The following is an 8,067-nucleotide window of genomic DNA, read 5'->3' as shown; positions in this document are numbered from 1 at the left end:
TCTACCCCTGTTCTTAAACTGTAGGCCAGAAGTTCCCTATTCACAGAACCAAAAGCCTCTTGAAAATCAATGTAGCATGCAAACGTTGGTTTGTTTTCTGTAAGTCTATTTCTTACCAATGAAGTGATTACATGGATATGATCTGACAGTGATTAACCCCAAATAAAGTTCAGCTGTTCCTGCAGGATTTTCCCGACATCTCCTCGGTTGCATCCAACTGCAAAAGACATGGTCCACAAAGAGCATACAAAGCTTGAACGGGATCTCATTGTTGAAAGGTATCAATCAAGAGAGGGGTACAAAAGAATTTCCAAGGGATTAGATGTACCATGGAACACAGTGACGACAACCAGCAGCAGCAAGTGAAGAAAATGTGGCACAACAGGGACATTACCAAGAACAGGAGGCTCCTACAAAATTGATGAGGAGACAAGGAGAAAACTGGTCAGGGAGGCTGCCAAGAGGCCTGCAGCAACATTAAAGGAGCTGCAGGAATTTCTGGCAAGTACTGGTTGCTCGCTACATGTGACAACAATCTCCCGTATTCTTCATATGTCTGGGCCATGGGGTAGGGTGGCAAGATGGAAGCATTTCCACACGAAAAAAAAACAAAAAACATCCAAGACTGGCTACATTTTGCAAAAAGATACTAGCCTTCCAAAACTACTTGGAAAAATTAGTTATGGTCTGATGAGACCAAAGCTGAACTTTTTGGCCATAATTCCAAAAGATATGTTTGTTGTAAAAACAATAGAGTACATCACCAAAAGTATACCGTATCCATAGTGAAGCATGGTGGTGGCACCATCACGCTTTGGGGCTGCTTTTCTTCAGCTGAAACTGGGGCTTTAGTCAAAGTGGAGGGTATCATGAATAGCTCCAAATACCATATGATTTTGGCACAAAACCTTCAGGAGTCTGCTAGAAATTTGAGAATGAAGAGGAATGTCACATCTCAGCACGACAACAACCCAAGGCATACATCCAAATCAACAAAGGAATGGCTTCACCAAAAGAAGATCAATGTTTTGGAAGGGCCCAGCCAGAGCCCAGACCTGAAACCAGTTGAAAGTCTGTGAGGTGACCTGAAGAGGGCTGTGCACAGGCGATGCCCTCGCAATTTGATGGATCTAGAATGTTTCTGCAAGGAAGAGTGGGAAATTATTGCCAAGGCAAGATGTACCAAGCTGATAGACTCTTACCCAAAAATACTGAGTACTGTAATAATATCTGAAGGTGCCTCAACAAAGTATTAGTTTAGGGGTGTGCACACTTATGCAACCAGGTTATTGTAAGTTTTATATTTTTCTTTTGTTTCCCTAAAATGTTTCTGATTGTTTTTCACTTTATTTCTCTAGGTAGCATTTTACACACAAAAAAAAAAGTGGAAAAAGTTCTGACCTGATTAATCTTGGTTTCATTTTTTTGTTTTTTACATCACAAAAACCTACCATTTTAACAGGGGTGTGTAGAATTTTTATATCCACTGTACATGTACACCATTCTCAATATGATCATCAGAGAACATTTGTATTCAATCCCACACTGCACCGCTCCCTTTCCTTTCTGTGTTTAAACTCTCATTCATATTAATACAGTTTCCAAGGAATGTTCTACTATGTGGTGGGCAGCCTGTGAGGCTAAGGGAGAACCCAATATGGAAATACCCGTCAGACTTCAAACTTCTTCATAAGTTCCCTTCTAGACCTCCTTGTTCAAGCCACACACACAGGTACCCATACACACCCTCTCTCCAAGCGTCTAAGTGGCACTGTACCAATGCCATTAATTGATCTTTCAAAGCTACGACGACTTTGAACTGTGCTTGCACAGTGTAAGTGGTCCTCTTTTTGCCTCTGTCTTCTCTCAGTCACTCAGTAATTGGAACAGACCATGAAAGCTAAGTCTTGACCTGACCGGAATTCGACGTACCTAAATCATTGCTAATATGTGTGCCAAGGAACCCTATCCAGAGGACTAACCTACACAGAGCAGGAAAGATTTCCAACTAATCTATACAGGAATGCCCTCTCTGGAGTTGGGTAAGTGGCTGAGATGAGAGGTTTCTCTGGAAGCCAACACACTATGCCATTCTTTTGAACTGCAGTTAAACACCAACGGATGAGAAAAATAACCTATTTCTGCTCCTAAACAACACATATTTCTGTAAATTACAGAAGGAATCCTTTGCATTGTGCAATTATGTGGTATCTTGGTCCAGAGTACAAAATCTGGGAGGTTGGCAACAAGACGCAACATCATGCTTTTTAATGAATACTTTATATTTTTGTACATGTTGGTGGCCCAAGCTCTATTTTCTTCTTCCACAATTACCCAAAAAGATTACAGCCCAAAAGGTCTTTTGTGTAGGTTTACCTACTTATTTTGCTTATTTGGTACTATTATGCCATGCCGTGCTGGCAGGCAGGATCCACCACTGGCCTCTTCTATGCAATATTTGCAAAGCAGCTGCTTAACTTTTAATAGCACAGGGAGAAGGAGCGGAAGAGAAAGACCGGTGAGCAGGAATTCAATTACACAAAGATCAAGTCCTAAGGGCAAAAGCAGTCAATTTAGTTCACCAAAAAGGTAGTCAATACTTTCATTCAATAATAGCAGATGAGGGCAGGTTTTTGGGGTTGCAGGGTGGGGTTAGACAGACAGGGAATGGAGGGCAGGTGTTTTGGTGGGTTTTGTGCATGTGTGAGAAAGCGTCGGCATGGGCGTGTGTGTATACATGCATGTCTGTGTGTTTGTTTATGTGTGTATATCACGAAGGGTCTGGGAAGAAGAGGGGAGGGCACGGCTTCAATTAGTGCTATATTTGAAGCTGGAACACAAGAAGTGTTGAGGAGATGACCACAACAGCTGCGAAGGCTGCTTGCTGGCTATTTAACAGTACTCTCCCTCTTTCTATGTTGTCTTTCATCTATATCCACTCCCCCCCCTCACTCTCTCTCTTCTCCAATACTGTGCCAGCTCAGGTGTCTGGGCCAGCTGAAGAAGCACTGGGTGGCACACACCCATACCCACTGTCTTGGCAGTGGGCACTATGTCGGGGAATGTATGAGGTGGTCGTTGGCAAGTTTACTGTTTGGCAGGTTGTCCCATGGGGGATAACTCAGTGTGAGTGAGCTAGAGCCAATTCCCTGTCACCAGCCAGTGATCTCACTGGAGCAACAGACGGGAAATACAGATGCAGACACAGAGACTGACTGTAGTCATGCTGTGTGACCTTAACATTCACTCTTGCTAGTAACCCCCCCCCTCCCCACACACACACACACATGGTACATCTTCAAGATCCGTTGTTAAGTTCTTGTCATGATTAATGACACAGATATGGCTTTTTATTTCTAACTAATGGTCTGTGTGTCATCTAAAACAGGAATAGTATTTTATGTTAAAGGTTTCCCTATTTCCTTTCTAATCCCACAAATAACCGGGCCAAACCGAACCTCAATTTCCACTTAAGACAAAACTCAGAGTAACCAACAACCCCAAAACCTCACCTCAACCTGACCACATTGCCTCCACACTTGGCAGGTGATTTCAGTGTTGAGATTTTATGAACCATTGGTTGAGAGATTATTTTACTTTAGGCTTTACCCTGTATATCTTGGCATAGACATCAACATTGACCTGCATGTAAATTTCAAATATTAAGGGCCAGCTATTCCATCTTAAAAAGGTTCTCAGATCTGCTTTGATTGGTAAGTGTAAATAATTTCACATGAAATGTTTTTTAATCCTGAGTGAGAGACCAAGTTTCCACCCAACAGTAGGCTACCAGTGTCTCTGTAAGGTCAGGTAGTGCCAAAAAACACACCCACAAGCTCCGTTGGTATAACTTTTGGGGAAACGATACCTCGTGTTTTTGCAGTACAAGACTGACCTCCTATGGACAACCATTAGATGTACAACAAAAATCTGAACGTGGGTCAGGTCAAAACCTAGTTTATGGCTGGACCGTGTGTGGTCAATGTTAGAAATTGTGGCCCATTTGTTACAGGGATAGACAGTGGTAGTGTCTATAATGCAAATTTCTGGATATTAAATATTCATCTGCAATTTTCCGTAGTGGTCCCAGTAATATTCGTTGTTAACCTGTATAGCACATGACATGATTAAGTGAAGTTGGAGTAAAAAGAAAAGAGGTTATAAATGCAGTTGCAAGAACAATACTTTCCACTCGTATCTTGGGATGTTTGATTTGAAAGAGAACTTAATGTAATTGTAATTATATCAACTCCCCCTGCTCTTTCACCTGTTTGTTTCTGCGGATGTCTCTCGTTTTTCTAAGACTCACTCTGTATTGAGTGTTTTGTCTGTGATTGACTGCTGGGATAGACTCCAGCATCCCTGTGACCCTGAGTAAGGATAAGCAGTTTGAATAATGGATGGATGGATGTTATTTGGGGTGCTTTAACTGTGCATTCTCCCTCATGCCTCTCAGTGCATGGAGAGCTGTTTTCTGTCCTACTCCGCTCTATGCTGGACTGTTTTACTTAAAATGAGAAACTCATTAGGATACTTTCATTTATTTTTGGCTTTTTATTTATTTTGTTGCTAGAAACAACGTGTGTACATAGGAAACGCAGATGAAAGCATATAAAACTTAAAATTAAACGGAGAAAAGTTAAAAATTTGAGAAAATGGAAATCTCAGAATATGCTGAAGATCTAAGCAAGGAAGACAGAAAGCATTACGAGTCGAAACTTATGCTAAGCACTGGAGAAAAACTTCCCAATCTGTTTATGCGTGCTGAAGCTAGTGGACAAGTGATATCACAAAGTTGCCAACTTCGGCTGGAGGGATGTGACTCACCAAGTATATTCACAAAAGAATCAATGAAGGCATACAAGTCTTTAGAAGCTTTAGTTCTACTTTCCCTTTCTTGGTAAGTAGCCTTTCATGGTAACATTAAATTAAAACTTTGTTTTCTTTTTGACAACCTTTCAACATACAATTATTTGAATTGATTGATGATTAACCCTAATTGGGACACACATTTCCATTCTTGATGCTGTATAGGCCTTACGTACATTAACATGGTTTTCTTGCCGAAGAATTTGTAGGAAATTTGTTAGAATTATTGTAGTCTTTCATACTGCTCAACAATTCTTATCTGCATTTGGATAATCCTTAAGAATTCCTTGAGAATTTTTTGATGCTAATGTACTCAAGACTTGTGCTGTACTTAAACATCGTACAGCTTATTTTTCTTTGAATGCTCCTAGGTGTTAGGTGATATTTTTTGCATTTGAATATTTCTTTACAAAAATCTTTGGTATTCAGAAATTGAAAATGCATTCAAAACACTTTATACAGTTGATAATAATTTTCCCAAAGTATTCCAAAAAATAAGGGGTCATATTTAATCAGGGGTCAATATGTACCCCTGTTGAACTAATAAAGATATTATTATATATTGTCTTTTTATATCAACAAACGATACTTCTATTCAGATTAACTGCAGCTGATATGACAATCATTGCATTGTCTAGTAAGTCAACTTGGCGTTATCAGAAAAATATTTTGAATGAGTCGAAACTTCTTCAGTTGACCTATAACTATTTCTACATGTACAGGCGTAACTTATGGGGGGATCAGGGGGGGATATGTCCCCCTCAATATTTAGAAGAGGTGAATTTGTCCCCCCCAGAAAATATATCATGAATGATAATGTTAACTCCCTCGCCAAAAAAGGTAAAATAACAACACAGACAGTCGAACTACTTAAAATGTCATTCATACTTGTTTTCCAACGATTTCATACACCCCTATGCTTGGACCATACCATTTTAACCTTGCCACTGGGATTGCCGGCCTCGTTGCTGTCTTGCAGTTGCTCCTGACAACCAGGAGACCGGAGCGTGAATGAACGTGTAAGCAAGTGTAAGTAACGTAGCTAGCCAGCTTGCTTGTCTAACCCAGTACACCACCCTTTCTTACCTTTGAGGTTTCTGAGTTAGATTTTCTTACGTATTTCCGGATGAATTATAGCCTTATCTAGTTTATAACTTGTGTTTGGGGTTATCAGTTCAGACCTCCTCACGAACTAGCTAGTGTAAGCGGTTATTTTCTTGCCCGGTGCGGGATTCGATACGGGTGTACTGCACCACAAGGCGACATCACTAACCGCTCGGCTAAAGGGTCAGATTCGTTAGCTAGGGGCTAACGTGTCTTATTACTAGTTTACACTAGCTAGCGCTTGCTCACAATAGCCCCTAGACGTTTATGTTAGCGTAAATGAACTTGAACTGATAATTTCGGGCACATGAGATAACATAATAGGTACATCTACAAACCAATTTGTGCCAAGGGTATTGTATTAGTTCAAATGCATCTACTACTTTCATTCACAGAGTCAACATTAGCAAGAGGAAAGTAACAGAAGATATCCGATAGGCTAGCCTATCTGAAAGTTGTTTTTCTTTTACATAAATAAGACATTTCCACAATAAATTGATGTAGAAAAAGAGCAAATTGGTGCATTCAAATTCACCAGAATGCAGGAAATTAAATGTGTGATGCTCAAAATTTCCAGGGGGAGGACCCCCTGACCACCCGCTAAATGTGCCCCCCCACCATGTTCAAGTGAAATTTACTCCACTGTCTACATGTATCCTCACATTTGAAAGATGTTGTGATTCATCTACATCTTTAGCCGGCAGTTGACGTTTTCCTTTTGTGAATTTAGGGATCTTTAGATAAGCACCCTTTTCGGCAAGTTAATCTTCCACCAGAAAACCTCTATCTGCTAAAATACAGCCCCCTGGGTAAATATTTTGTTTAAATCCAGACTCCGTAGTTATTTGTTTGTCAGAAACACGGCCACCCCAGCCAGATGATAGAAACATGACAGCCCCAACAGGGCTTATTCTTATCAAATACTTGGAAGTATTATTGTGCTTATAATTCGACCAAGTCTGTGCCCAGCAGTCAGACTTCTTGGTCGCTCAATGAAGACTTCTGTACAGTCAATAATGCAAACACAGTCTCTGTGTTTTCTTTTAAATGCATTAGGTAAATTCAGGTGAATTTCAGCCCTACTAGGTCAGACAATGAGATTCTGCAGGGCTGAGGCTATTCCTGGTAATCAGGAACAATAAATTTTGGACACCATACTCATTGTCAAATCACTATCACACTGTACACCAATACCACTGCACGGCATGTCCTCTTCAGTTACCTCAGAAAATGTGACATCACTGAAGCGACTGTCAGGTTCATTGTCATTTTGGTTTGAAACTTGCAAAGACCTCTCTTTTTGCTTGTATTACTCGGTATTGTGCCTGCCTTTTTATCTTCTTCTCAGCTATAGCTTTGTTCTGTGCAGTTGTGTGTTTAAACACACTTGGAATCCAGTCTGGGTGCTCTGGATCATCTGATCTCTGCCCTGAAAAATGAAAAAAACTTTTAAATCAAGTTGAACAAAGATGTTGCTTATTTCTACCTTTGTCATATGTCTCCAGTAGAAAGTTGAATTGTTTGTACGGTTATGAGATCGAGGCTGGAGTGATACTGGAGTGATACTGTCTACTAGGACAGTATCACATTTAGAGCTGTTACTTACGTACGTTCAATCACAATACTTTTTTGTGTAAGAAACGGATACATACCGTGTAATGTCCGTAGACGCCTTGTCTTACTGACATAAGAATAATTCAAGAACGAGCCGACTTCGTAGGTTCTTAACTGTGTAGCTTTTACTAGCGTTCATCCGACATACAACCTTCATAACATGCGCTTCTAACTTCCTGTATACGTCACACGCACTGCACGTACATCCGTGAGTAGGTCAAGTTAAACACGTGACCTTTCATTCATTACATCTCCCCCTCTAAGATTATTTTCTAAACATTTCTCTGAACATTTACTGCCAACAATTTTAACCTGTATATCACCCCCCTTTTCACAAAAAATTAAAAATCTCCCACAGTACACAAGTCCATACGCCTCACAAATCCAGCCGGATTGCAGGCTTGCTCACCCTGCCAGAGCGAGTAACATATGGTGTGGAAGTTGGCATTTCTGCTGCTCGGGACTCATCCGTGTTTCCAC

This window comes from Lampris incognitus, chromosome 5, assembly GCF_029633865.1.
Source record: "Lampris incognitus isolate fLamInc1 chromosome 5, fLamInc1.hap2, whole genome shotgun sequence".
Taxonomy (NCBI): Eukaryota; Metazoa; Chordata; class Actinopteri; order Lampriformes; family Lampridae; genus Lampris; species Lampris incognitus.
Note: the sequence above shows the minus strand (reverse complement) of the source record.